The sequence below is a fragment of the Mauremys mutica genome, unplaced genomic scaffold (genome assembly GCF_020497125.1).
Source record: "Mauremys mutica isolate MM-2020 ecotype Southern unplaced genomic scaffold, ASM2049712v1 Super-Scaffold_100292, whole genome shotgun sequence".
NCBI lineage: Eukaryota > Metazoa > Chordata > Testudines > Geoemydidae > Mauremys > Mauremys mutica.
The window spans coordinates 82,503-96,296 of NW_025423306.1; the positions used below are offsets into that span (position 1 = coordinate 82,503).

The following is a 13,794-nucleotide window of genomic DNA, read 5'->3' on the forward strand; positions in this document are numbered from 1 at the left end:
ACCAGCTTTCAGAGACCCGCCCCACGCAAGGGCCAATGGGTGATTAGCTGTCAAAAAACACTAGGCAGGCTGGCACCAGCCAACCAGGAACTGCACCTCATCTCAAGCCCCCAAACAGCCCCCCCACCCCCCACCTGTCCTATGCCCCACAGCAGCAGCCAGCACCGGGTGGCTCGTGTCACACCCCACAGCAACCCCCAAAGCAGAGTCTCAATTCCCCTCCCCGACCACTGCTCTTCATTAGGTAATAAAAACCTCACCAAAAAAGACACTTTCTGCTTCCTACAACCAAGCTTCTCCCGCAGCCCCTTCCCCATGTCTGGCCACACGCTCCCAGCTCAGGGTGACCACACACCCCGTCGGGGCAGGCTCTGCTCAGCCCGGCTCCCCACAGCCTGCACTAAACATGTGGGTCCCAACCCCAAAACTTACTCATATTTTACCCCAATGGCCCCAAACTGCCGCTTTTAATATGCAAATAAGGTGCTGCCACACTCAGGCCACACCCGAGCTCTGCCGTGGAGCCACCCAGCAGAGAACCAGGTGATATTTAAATTAGCCAGGACGCCGCTCAGTCATTTCCCTCTGCTCCCAACAGGTGGCGCCGGAGAGCTCCGAGCTCGCTCAATTCCCTTTCTCGCGTCGGCTTCAGCCCCCGGGTTACAAACGCACTAACCGGGGAGCAGGAGTGTGGGGCTGCTCCAGGGTGACCAGATGTCCCATGTTTAAAGGGACAGGCAGGTCCGGGAGGACTTTTTCTTATATAGGAGCCTATTACCCCCCCACACCCCTGTCCCGTTTTCCACAGTTTCTTCAATGTCACCCTATGGGGCAGCTCTGCGGGAACGGACTTGCACACTTGGGAGCCATCAGCCGGATCTGCGTGCCTGGGAAGCTGCGTCCCTCCAGAGGCGCTTGGGAAGCCAAAGGGGCCGTGGGTGAGTCTGTGATGAGGTGAGTGTGAAGTGTGGAAGGGGGAGGGTGTCAAGAGGAGGTTTTGAGAGGAAGAAAGGTGCTGCTGAGCTGGTAGGGGAGGGCAAGGTCCCAGGCGGGTGTTGTGTGAGGAGCGGTGTAGGCCCGGAAAGGCGTCGTGCTGGGCAAGGGCAGGTGAGGAGGGCCAGGGCTTTTCCCAGGGCTGTTGCTGCGGCCAACGCCTTTGGGAAGCAGAAGAGGGCCAGGGGTGCTGTTGCCTGCTGGGGCCCATGCGACGGTGTAGGTGTACGCTGACCAAGGCTGGTCTGTGGGAGCTGGGGCCACTCACCATTCCCCTTTCCTCATTAGTATAGTGGTGAGTATCCCCGCCTGTCACGCGGGAGACCGGGGTTCGATTCCCCGATGGGGAGGGTGACCCCTTTTGAAGGGGGGACAAAGAAATCCCTGGCCTGCCCACCACATGCCTTGCATTCTCCTTCGACGGCCACTTCCCTTCACACCCCGCACTGATGACTTTCACCTCCAGAGAGACAATTACCTCACAAGGACATGCTGGCCCTAGCAAAAGCCTCTCCCTGGCCTTCCGCCCCCGGGCCCAGCTTCGGGGCCTGCCCGTGGGGGCACGTTTCAGAGCGGCAAAGGGAAATAGGCTGGCCAGGGGCATGAGGACAATGACCCAGACAAACGGGGAGGGACTTGGTCCAGGGGTGGAGGAAGACAGAAAAAGGGACAGGCATGGGATTGGCTTCCTGTCTTTTTTCCTTTGCTCAGCATTTGACCTGTGACTGTAATGGGGAGACTTGAGAAAGACCTGTGGCCGCCGGCGAGGTAGGTGGCCGCCCCGAGAGCACAGAGCTGAGCATTTTCCAGTGTGCTGCTTTCTGTACCCCCAGCGCCTGGCCATGATCGTATAGTGGTTAGTACTCTGCGCCGTGGCCGCAGCAACCTCGGTTCGAATCCGGGTCACGGCATTGCTTTTTGGTGGGGAGGGGCTATCCTGCAGCACGCCTCGTGGTTTTTCCATCCTGGTGTTACAGAGATAGTGTACTTTCTTTCTTTCTTTTAATAAAATCATTTTCTTTTTAGAACCTGATTGATTTCTTCCCTTGTTTGGATTTTCAGGGGAAGTGGAGGGGGAAAAGTGAATCCCTCTTGGTTTGATTCAAGGAGTTTGAATCAAGGTATCTTTCCCAACAACTAGGAGAGGGGGAAGAAGGTGGGGGAATGGTTTATTTCCCTTAGGGTTACGAGTCAAGGAGTTTGGATCTGTGTTCCCCAGGGAAGGTTTGGGGGAACAGGGCGTGTGCTAGACACTGGAACTTCTAGAGGGTGGCAGCTTTACCAGATCTAAACTAGGATTTAAGTTGAGAGGGGCCCATGCAGGTCCCCATCTTGTGGATGCTAAAGTTCGAAGTGGGGAATAAACATATGACGGGGCGATGCCCGCATTCTCCCAGCCTGTCGACTAAGGGCTCCTGATGAGCGTGGTGGACGGGAAATTCGGCCATCTGACTTTTGGCCTTGCTGTCCGTAGCGGTCAGGCCGAAAAATCAAAAGCCATCCTCCCCAGGCCCACAGCCACCCAGGGGCTCCTCTGCACCATCTTGCCTCCACGAGTGCCGCACTCTGACCAGCTGAACCAGGCAAGCCACGGGAAACTTCTCAAGGTCTTCCCCTGGTGTGGGCTTGGATGCGAAAAGCACCTGGCCGTTCACCAGCTGTTGCAAGAAGTGTGCAGAGTAGGAGTAGCGATGGGGCTGTAGCTTTCCACAGCATCTCAATTTGGGCAGCTTTCCATTCCCCTTTTCTGTGTAATGTCCCTCCCATGGGTTTCACTTGCGGAGCTGTCCGACTCTGGCAGGGTGGCCATTTAGAAATCTTTTCCTTGCTTTTCTTTTTCACCTGGCCCCAGCGTTAGGACCGTTTGGGTGTTTCAGTGTGTGTGTTTTCCCATTGGGAGGCATTTGGAAGTTTGGAAGGGGAGCCGAAAGAGGAGTCTTTTTCACAAGCAAGTTGGCTTTCTGCACAGGTAGGGCCCTTGGCCGTAAAGCTTAGCTCCGTCAGTGCGTCTGCATGGGGTTCCTCCAGTGCCTCAAGAGCCCGTGCTAAACTCTCGGTGTGGGCGTTTGGCTTGCGCCAGTCAGAGTGCCGTGCCTGCGTCTTCCCAGGGCCGGCTCCCATGAGGCGCGCATAACTTGTAAGGAAAGGGGTAGAAGAGAAAGCAAGTGAAGCTGACTTCAAGTGGTGGTGCCCCTGGGCGGAGTGGTCCTCCTGCTCCTTCCTGTCGGAGGGGTGGGCTTGGGGGGTCTGGCTGTGGGCGGTGGGAGGATGGTGTCCAGGGGAGTCCCAAAGGGGACACTGCGCCGGCGGAGTGTGAAGCCTCTCCCCTAGGTTGGGGTGCCGAGTATTAAGCCTTCCTCTGTGGCTTGGGCTGGGGAGCGTGATCCGGCGTCGGGTACATTTGGGTGGAGCTGGCGACCGGCAAGAATTCGGGCCATCAGGTCAACCCTCTGTGGACAATGGGGGCGAGCCGGCAGGCCTACGATTTTGGCTTCGCGGGCGGGCAGCTCAAGCCTGGCCTCCTATGAGCCTGGAAGGCAGCCGGCGGGGCCCACCCGTCTCCAAGTTCCTTTCAGGCAGCAGGTGGAGCGAGGAGCCCAGGGAGGGGAGCCCAAGGAGGTGTCAGGAGCTTGGTCCTGCCCGGCGCCTGCGCCCAGCAGGGCTCTTGCCCGCTCCCGGCCCACCTGGTTTTGGCCTCTGCCACCCCTAGCAGTCAGCCAAAAGAGCAGAAGCCACCCTCTCCCTCCTGAAGTGGCCAGCATGGGGCTTGAACCCATAACCTTGGCATTATTAGCACCACGCTCTAACCAACTGAGCTAGCCGGCCAACGGTGAAGGCTGCCTTGCCTGACCCTTTTGGAAGGAGTCACTGGCTGGCGCGGGGAACGATGTGGCCTCCGTTATCGAATGGATGGATCGAGACGCCACCTGCCAAGGTAGGGGAATTAGCTCAAGTGGTAGAGCGCTTGCTTTGCATGCGAGAGGTAGTGGGGGGCGATGCCCGCATTCTCCGAGCCTGTCGACTAAGGGCTCCTGATGAGCGTGGTGGACGGGAGAGTCGGCCATCTGACTTTTGGCCTTGCTGCCCGTAGCGGTCAGGCCAAAAAATCAAAAGCCATCCTCCCCAGGCCCACAGCCACCCAGGGGCTCCTCTGCACCATCTGGCCTCCACGAGTGCCGCACTCTGACCAGCTGAACCAGGCAAGCCACGGGAAGCTTCTCAAGGTCTTTCCCTGGTGTGGGCTTGGATGCGAAAAGCACCTGGCCGTTCATCAGCTGTTGCAAGAAGTGTGCAGAGTAGGAGTAGCGATGGGGCTGTAGCTTTCCACAGCATCTCAATTTGGGCAGCTTTCCATTCCCCTTTTCTGTGTAATGTCCCTCCCATGGGTTTCACTTGCGGAACTGTACGACTCTGGCAGGGTGGCCATTTAGAAATCTTTTCCTTGCTTTTCTTTTTCGCCTGGCCCCAGCGTTAGGACCGTTTGGGTGTTTCAGTGTGTGTGTTTTCCCATTGGGAGGCATTTGGAAGTTTGGAAGGGGAGCCGAAAGAGGCGTCTTTTTCACAAGCAAGTTGGCTTTCTGCACAGGTAGTGCCCTTGGCCGTAAAGCTTAGCTCCGTCAGTGCGTCTGCATGGGGTTCCTCCAGTGCCTCAAGAGCCCGTGCTAAACTCTCGGTGTGGGCGTTTGGCTTGCGCCAGTCAGAGTGCGGTGCCTGCGTCTTCCCAGGGCCGGCTCCCGTGAGGCGCGCATAACTTGGGAGGAAAGGGGTAGAAGAGAAAGCAAGGGAAGCTGACTTCGAGTGGTGGTGCCCCTGGGCGGAGTGGTCCTCCTGCTCCTTCCTGTCGGAGGGGTGGGCTTGGGGGGTCTGGCTGTGGGCGGTGGGAGGATGGTGTCCAGGGAAGTCCCAAAGGTCAACCTGCGCCGGCGGAGTGTGAAGCCTCTCCCCTAGGTTGGGGTGCCGAGTATTAAGCCTTCCTCTGTGGCTTGGGCTGGGGAGCGTGATCCGGCGTCGGGTCCATTTGGGTGGAGCTGGCGGCCGGCAAGAATTCGGGCCATCAGGTCAACCCTCTGTGGACACTGGGGGCGAGCCGGCAGGCCTGCGATTTTGGCTTCGTGGGCGGGCAGCTCAAGCCTGGCCTCCTATGAGCCTGGAAGGCAGCCGGCCGGGCTCACCCGTCTCCAAGTTCCTTTCAGGCAGCAGGTGGAGCGAGGTGCCCAGGGAGGGGAGCCCAAGGAAGTGTCAGGAGCTTGGTCCTGCCCGGCGCCTGCGCCCAGCAGGGCTCTTGCCCGCTCCAGGCCCACCTGGTTTTGGCCTCTGCCACCCCTAGCAGTCAGCCAAAAGAGCAGAAGCCACCCTCTCCCTCCCGGAGTGGCCAGCATGGGGCTTGAACCCATGACCTTGGCGTTATTAGCACCACGCTCTAACCAACTGAGCTAGCCGGCCAACGGCAAAGCCTGCCTTGCCTGACCCTTTTGGAAGGAGTCACTGGCTGGCGCGGGGAACGATGTGGCCTCCGTTATCGAATGGATGGATCGAGACGCTACCTGCCAAGGTAGAGGCATTAGCTCAAGTGGTAGAGCGCTCGCTTTGCATGCGAGAGGCAGCGGGATCAATGCCCGCATTCTCCAGCGCCAAGGCAGCCCCAGGAGCTTCTCTTGCCCTTCTTTTAGAAGCCATGGACAGTCAGCCGGCTCAGCTCCTCCAGTGGCCTCCATCCCTCTCCCCGCTTGGCTTCCCAGAAAGCCAGCCCTTGCGGAGCACAAAGCTCTTCCTCCCCGGCCCTTCTCCCCCTTGCGCTGACTGGGAGGCTGGAGACAGCTGGGGGAAGTTAGCTCAAATGGAAGAGCAGGGGAGAAGTAGTCAGACCCATACACACATTCTCCAGCCTGCTCTGCTCTGCTTTGCTCTGCTGGGCTGGGCTCTAGTGGGGGACCTGCACCTTTCTTTCTGAGCTCTCACTGGAGCACAATCCCTTTCCTCCTCCCTCCCTGCTAGTCACCGCCAAGCTCATTGGCCGGGAGGGAGAGCCACTCAAATACAGAATTACTCACATCCCAGGGGTCCATGAAGGGAATGAGGAGATGGGCGGGGTGGCACGCGATACCAGCTCAGCTGAGACCGTGAGACCTCGCAGCCTCCTGATCTCAGGCAGCATGGCAGCCGTGGAGCAGAGCAGAGCAGAGCACGCAGACAGCTTGGAGACAGGCAAAGCGGGGAAGGGCTGCGTTGGTCTGGAAGAGGGAGTTGGTGGCTGTCTATCCTGGCGGAGGCAGGGTCGCTTTGCTGTATGCTGGGCCAGGGGCCAGGGAGTCTGCTAGAGTTGCTGAGCTGGGCCTGCTCCTGGCTTTGCTTGGGTTAGAGGAAAGTGGTGAAGATAGGAACGGCCCTCCTGGGTGAGACCGATGGTCCATCTAGGCCACTATCCCGTCTTCTGACAGTAACCGATGCCAGGCGCTTCAGAGGCAATGGCCAGAGCAGGCAATCGTCAAGTGATCTATCCCTGTGTTGTCTTCTGAAGCTTGGTGCTTGTTTCAGGGGCTAACTCTCAGCCCAGACACACTCCAGGGAGGGAGCGTTGGTGTTTGTGCCGAGGAGCGTGGCTGGGACTCGGACTCCCTTCCCCAGCTCTGGGTAGCGCCCCCCTCTCCCCCATTTCAGGCTGTGTTCTGCTTAAGGCCACAGAGCTCTTGCCTTTTTTTGCCCGGTGCCTGAGAGTCAGGCCAGCTGCAGGGAATTAGCTCAAGCGGCAGAGCGCTCGCTTTGCATGCGAGAGGTAGTGGGGGACGCTGCCCGCATTCTCCGAGCCTGTCGACTAAGGGCTCCTGATGAGCGTGGTGGACGGGAGAGTCGGCCATCTGACTTTTGGCCTTGCTGCCCGTAGCGGTACGGCCGAAAAATCAAAAGCCACCCTCCCCAGGCCCACAGCCACCCAGGGGCTCCTCTGCACCATCTTGCATGAGCCGGTGGAAGTGGAGCCTGGAACTGAGCTGATGCGCTGAGGGTTATTTGCACTGTGCGCTTCACATGGAGGTGAAAACACGGGGAACAGATCTTTGAGCACAACCCTCATCCTGAGGAATGGTGGCGGGGGGGGGTGGGGCTGCATAAAGAGAGACCGGCTCTCCCTGGCGGGGCTGCAGTGGCTCTTCACAGGGGCAGTCCCACGGCCAATTGGTACCAGAGTTTTGCTAGCCTCCTTTCGTGGGCTGACCTGGCTCCTCTCTCTTTAGGGAGACTGGTAACCCCAAACTTTCCAGAAACCATCATAGCAAGGCCAACCTGAGCACAGACACCTGCTCAGCACCCCGGGTTGCAGCCCTGAACCCTGGCAATCAGCTACGCCCAGCTGCCCACCCAACAAGTGTTACACGCAGGAGCCTTCGTGCCCCGTGTGTTCAGGTCCTTCCCAGCGCCAGCTTTAAACTCCGCTGCTCAGATCTAAGCTTTGGCCACACGGGGGCAGCCTGGAGCTCAGCCAACGCCTCCCGTTGCTGGTTGCGTTTCCCGCTCCTCGTGGCAGGTTCACACCCCGCAGGCAGATCTCTGAATCGGAGCCGAACAGTTCCCCAAATCCAGCGCTTTAGCAGCAGCTTTGCTAGGAAAGCGCTGACGTCCCCAAGTAAAGTAAGAGCCAGAGCGCTGTGTCCAGGATCTTCTATTGGGCCCCTCACCGTGGTGTCTGTCAGGCGCAAGGAGAAACCAGGGAAATGTTTTCATGGCGTTTAAGGGCAGAAGGGGCCATTAGCTCAGCTAGTCTGACCCCCGAATAACACAGAATTACACCATGACACGTATTGATCCCACAGACCTTAGACAGATCAGAGCGTTTCAGCCCTCAGGAAGGAGGCTAAACTGGGTACCAGAGGCAGCGAACAAGGGGCCCCCAAGGCAATGGCAGGGAGATGACGAGGTGAAATATGCCCAGATGATCCCAGCAGGCGACCCACCCCCATGCTACAGAGGTGGGAGTCCCTGTTCCTCCTGCCCTTAAGAATCTCTGGTGGTAAGTGGGTCCCCCCAGTTCCCCAGGTAAGAATCCTCCATGTGATTTCCCTGGCTTCACCTCCAAATAAGAACATTGTGTGGAGGGGGTGGGAGGCAGGTTGTCTGGCAGATCTGTAAAGGGGAATTGTGTCTCCCTGTCTGGCCCATGCTCCTGGGAGGAAGTGATCTCAGTGTGTCTGGCTGTCTCCATTCCTCCCACCCATAAGAATCCCTGGTGTGTGGGTGCACCCTAGACCATTAAGGATCTCTGGGGGGTGGGTGTCTCTCTCCCCTAGTCAGGATCTCTGGGGCGTGCCTGTATAAAAAGAGACTTTGACTCACCCAGGCTGGGCTGCCATCATGGAACAGACCAGGTCCTTCTGTGGAGGGTTTACGTTCCTTCAAGGCCGTGATCTCAGTGTGTGTGGGTGTCCCTGTCCCTTCAACCCTTAACAATCCCCAGTGCGTGGGTGCGCCGGGCCCCATTACAATCCCTTCTGTCTTACTCCCCATGAGGGATCTGGTGGATGTCGGTGTTCCCCATGTTACTGGGGGTGTCTGGTGCCCCTGTCCCTCCTGGTTAATAGTGGAGTGTGTGGGTGACCCCCCGCCCGTTAAGGATCCGTGTTGTGTGGATGCCCCCGTTCTTCTCATTAAGAATGGTGCAACGGAGCATAAGGGTGTGTCCCCCACCCCATGAACTAGCTCCTGTGTGTGGTTCCCCTGACCCCATCCAGGATCTGTGGTGTGTGGGTGTCGCTGTTTCTATTTTCAAGATCTGTGTTGCAGGGGGTGTCCCTCCCCCCAAGTCAGAATCCCCATCCTGTGGGTGCTCCCATCCCCCCAGCCAGGCTCTGCGGGGTAGGGGTGTCTATGCATCCGAAGAAGTGAGCTGCAGCTCACGAAAGCTCATGCTAAAATAAATTTGTTAGTCTTTAAGGTGCCACAAGTACTCCTGTTCTTTTTGCGGATACAGACTAACACGGCTGCTACTCTGAAACCTGTAAAAAGAGACTGTATCTCACTGTCTTGCCCAGGCTACGCTGCAGGGGTTATTCACAGGTGCGATCCCACTACTGATCAGCACAGGAGTTTTGACCTGCTCCGTTTCCGACCTGGGCCGGTTCACCCCTCTTTAGGCAACCTGGGGAACCCAAGCTTCCCCAGGATCACCATATTGATGCTGAACTTAGTGCGGACACCTGATCAGCACAGCCCCTTACAGCCCAGAACTCCTGAGCTCAAGCAATCCGCCGACCTCAGCCTCCCCAGGAGCTGGGATGACAGGCACCAGCCACAGAGCCCGGCTTGTTTTGTGGTCTGGCAGCTGGAGCTTTAAACTCTGCTTGTGAGCTCTGTGCCTTGGCCAGACGGGGACAGCCTGGGACTGGGAAATGCTCCTGCTTCCCCCGCCCCCGTCTCATGTCGAGCTGCAGGTGTCGCTGTCCTGCCAGGTAAGATCCCGGCTGTTTCGGTGCCCCCTTCCCCCACCCAGGTGTCCGGGTACCTCTGCCCCCCATACAGAATCCTGGCTGTGTGGGTGTCCGTCCCTCTGCAGAGGATCCCGGAGTGTGGATGCCCTTGTCCCTCCCCCACAACATCCTGGGTGTGTGGGTGCCACTCTCCCCCCCAGTAGATCTCTGGTGGGTGGGTCCCCAGGGTGTGAGTGCTCCCATCCCCCGATACAGGCTGGGTGGGGTATGACTGGCTCTCCCTGTCCTGCCCAGGTGGTGCTACAGCAGCTGTTCCCAGGGGCAGCAACCCCACTGTCACCCTGCAGCTTTTACCTGCTCCAGGGGTGACCTGCTTCACCCTCCTGTGGGAGCCCGGGGACCCCGAACTGCCCAGAATCACCTGATTGATGCCGAGCTTAGCACAGACACCGGCTCAGCATGGCAGGGTGCAGCCCTGAGCCCTGACAATCAGCTTCCCTCCGCCTCCTACCGCACAGCGAGGGTCCCACGCGAGAGGCTTTGGGCCCAGTTTGTTCAGGAGCATCCCAGGCTCCAGCTGTAAACTCTGCTGGTCAGTTCTAACCTTTGGCCACACGGGGGCGGCACTGATGCTCCCATCTAAACGCTGTTTGCGTTCGACCCTTCGGATCGCAGATTGTAACCCGCGGGCAGATCTCTGAGTGCAGCCAAATCCCTCCCCAAACTGAACATTGAAGCAGCAGCTCCCGTTGGAAAGATCAGGATTTTTCCCTTTAAAAACAAGGGAAATGTCTCCAGCGAGAGACTGAAGAAGCTCAACTGATTTCATTGACTCCATAAATGTTCCTCTGTGTCCCCCTAGGAGTCATGCCCCACATTTTGGGAACCACTGAACCCTACTCGCTAAGCAGGGGCTAGTGATGCCAAAGCCCAGGGAAAGGGAGAACAAGTGCGGGGCCCCCAGCACTGGAGCCATGTGAAGGGGCTGCAGGAGAGGGGCAATGGCTGGTGGCCCAGGGAGTTAAGGGCAAAGGGGGCACAGGAGGGGGCAGGAGTTAGGGGTGAAGGAGGTGCAAGGGTTGGGAGTGCAGGAGCTAGCGGTAAAGGGGGAGTGGGGATCGTCCAGGGGCAGTGGGGAAGTGCCAAAGTACAAGCTTTGCCCAGGGCACCATTTTCCCTAATGCTGGTCTGAGCAAACAATTGGAAATGACCCTTCAGTGAGAACAGAACCATCGTGTAGAAAAGCCCCTTTGTTAAGTGGTGGTGGCTGAGGGCTTAGGGAGATGGGTTACAAAGCAACAGGCATCTTCCTGTGGAGGTTTGATTTTTGCCTGCTAGGCAAGGCTGGTGTGTGGTGTCTCCATGGCTGAACTTTCATTTTCTGATCTGCCACAAGGAGCCAAGTCTAGACATATTCAGAGGCTCTATGCCAGGGTTTCTCAAACTTCCTTTCACTATAACCCCTTTTTGCAAAAAAAAATTACTACATGACCCTAGAAAGACGCACCAAGCCCCTCTACACTGGGCAGAGGCAGGGGAGACAAAGCCTGAGCCCTGCCCCAGTTAGGGGAGGGCAAAACCAGAGCTTGAGGGATTCAGCCCTGGGTGGTGGGGCTCAGACTTTTGGTTTCAGCCCCAGGCACCAACAAGTCTAATGGCAGCCGTGGCGACCCCATTAAAACAGGGTCACATCCCACTTTGGGGTCCTGACTCTCAGTTTGAGAACCACTGCTCTATGCTGAGGGGAGAGAGTTTTCCTGTGGGTGTAGTTAATCCACTTCCCAAGAGGTGGCAGCTATGTCGGTGGGAGAAGCTATATCGGTGGGTGCGCAAGCTGTGGTGTTTGCCATATTTAAGAAGTTTAATCAAACCCCATTTTTAAAACCACCTGTGGTCTGGGAATGGCAAAGGAGCTCGATGAATCTGGGTTTGTCCTTCAAAGTCCTGGAGATCACAATTCCACACTCTTAGTGTCATGGGGATATTGCTCAGTGGTAGAGTGCTTAACTGCAGTTCAAATAGTCCTCAGTTCAAACCCCAGTGTTCTCTTATAACCCTCTTTCTTTTTTTAAAAAAAAGGAAAACATTTTCATTTCCATTGTCCATTATGTTCAGGGGCTCCTCTATACAGGAGTGCTTGATATCAATGTAAACACTCAACATTTCACTGTCCAAATGCATAAAAACCTAGCAAAGCTGTCCATCAGCTGAAATCAGTTCCAGTCCTCTAAGTGTCTAGTTTATGTTTTCATCAGTTAAACAAAGGTATCATATGAATGTACATTTGCAGATCCCTCTTCTCCAGGAGCTGTGCTGTGCAGAAGAACAAGAGCCACATCCAGCTGCAGTTCAGGAGTCTGATGACCAAAAAGCCACAAAGTGTTCTGAGGGCTGGAGAAAAATGCCTTCTAGTGAGCTATTGAATGAGCTCAACCTGTTTAGCTTATCAAAAGAAGATTGAAAGGTGACTTCATTGAAGTGTTGAAGGGCCTTAATGGAGACAAAAGATTGGGTATTAAAGGGCTCTTTAATCTAGCAGAGAAAGGCATAACAAGACCCAGTGGCTGGAAGGTGAAAAGAGACAAATTCATATTAGAAATAAGACACAAATATTCAACAACCAGGATGATTCACCACAGGAACAAGCTACCAAGGAAAGTGGTGGATTTGCCATCTCCTGGTGTCATCTAATGGAGACTAGATGCCTTTCTGGAATGTGTTTGCCCCAAAAGTAGCTCTTGTGTCATACAGGAGGCCTGTGATATGCAGGGGGTCAGATTAGATGCTCTAATGGTCTCTTCTGGCCATAAAGTCGACTAATTTCTGAAAAACTGAGGCCTGGTCTACACTAGGCGTTTAAATCGGTTTTAGGAGCATAAAACCGATTTAACGCCACAACCGTCCACACTAGGAGGCACCTTATATCGATTTTAATGGCTCTTTAAATCGGTTTCTGTACTCCTGCCCGACGAGAGGAGTAGCGCTAAAATCGGTATTAACATATCGGAATAGGGTTAGTGTGGCCGCAATCGACGGTATTGGCCTCCGGGAGCTATCCCACAGTGCACCACTGACCGCTCTGGACAGCATTCTCAACTCGGATGCACTGGCCAGGTAGACAGGAAAAGCCCCGCGAACTTTTGAAATTCATTTCCTGCTTCGACAGCGTGGAGAGCTCATCATCACAGGTGACCACGCACAGCTCATCAGCACAGTTAACAATGCAGTCTCCTGAGAATCGAAAAAGAGTCCCAGCATGGACCGCTCGGGAGGTACTGGATCTGATCGCTATATGGGGAGAGGATTCAGTGCTAACAGAACTGTGTTCCAAAAGACGAAATGAAAAAGTATTTGAAAGAATTTCTAAGGCTATGACGGCTAAAGGCCACAGCAGGGACTCCGTGCAGTGCAGAGTGAAAGTTAAGGAGCTCAGACAAGCCTACCAGAAAACCAAAGAAGCAAACGGAAGGTCCGGGGCAGGTCGAAAAACATGCCGCTTCTATGATGAGCTGCATGCAATTTTAGGGGGCTGCGCCACAAGTACCCCACCCCTGACCGTGGATTCCGAGGTGGGGGTTGTAATCTCTGCCATGTCTGAGGATTATGCAGACGGGGAAGATGAAGAGGAAGAAGAAGAGGAAGACCTCGCAGAGAGCACACAGCACTCCGTGACCCCCAGCAGCCAGGAGCTTTTTATCACCCTGACGGAATTACCCTGCTCCCAGCCCTCACAAGCAACTATTCCAGAGAATGATGCCCTGGAAGGGAGCTCTGGTGAGTGTACCTTTGCAAATAGCAAACAGTGTTTTTTAAGCAAGCCTTTTTTAATGATTGATTTGCCCTGAGGACTTGGGATGCATTCGCAGACAGTATAGTTACTTAGAAAAGTTTGTTAACATGTCCGGGGATTGAGAGGAAATCCTCCAGGGACATCTCGATGAAGCGCTCCTGTAGGTACTCCAGAAGCCTTTGCAGAAGGTTTCTGGGCAAGGCATCCTTGTTCCGCCCACCATGGTAGGACACTTTACCATGCCATGCATGTAGCAAGTAATCAGGGATCATTGCGTGGCAAAGCATAGCAGCGTATGGTCCCGGTGACTGCTGGCATTCAAGAAGCATCCGCTCTTTATCTTGTTCTGTTATCCTCAGCAAAGTGATATCGTTCAGGATAACCTGGTTAAAAATCAGGAATTTAAGTAAGGGGGGTGGCCATTTTTCTACTGGGTTCGTGGAATGCAGCAGCTTAAAAAAAACACTTTCCTGCACGTAGCGAAGCGGGGGGAGGGGAGGAGTGAAATGCCGATGATCTTTTCTGTTTGGTCACCGGCGAGGCGATCTTCCCCAAGCTACCGGACAAGCAGTGGGTGGGGGGGAGGGGGAAGGT

General features: G+C 55.9%; 3 non-coding genes across 3 annotated transcripts; 1 reads left to right on the forward strand and 2 right to left on the reverse strand.

The window, feature by feature from the left end:
- The first annotated feature begins 1,271 nt into the window (after window positions 1-1,271).
- On the forward strand, window positions 1,272-1,343 carry TRNAD-GUC. The gene has a single exon. It is a non-coding gene; the product is annotated as a tRNA-Asp (tRNA).
- Window positions 1,344-3,745: 2,402 nt separating this feature from the next.
- On the reverse strand, window positions 3,746-3,819 carry TRNAI-AAU. Its single transcript has one exon. It is a non-coding gene; the product is annotated as a tRNA-Ile (tRNA).
- Window positions 3,820-5,362: 1,543 nt separating this feature from the next.
- TRNAI-AAU lies at window positions 5,363-5,436 on the reverse strand. The gene has a single exon. It is a non-coding gene; the product is annotated as a tRNA-Ile (tRNA).
- Between the last annotated feature and the right edge of the window lie 8,358 nt (window positions 5,437-13,794).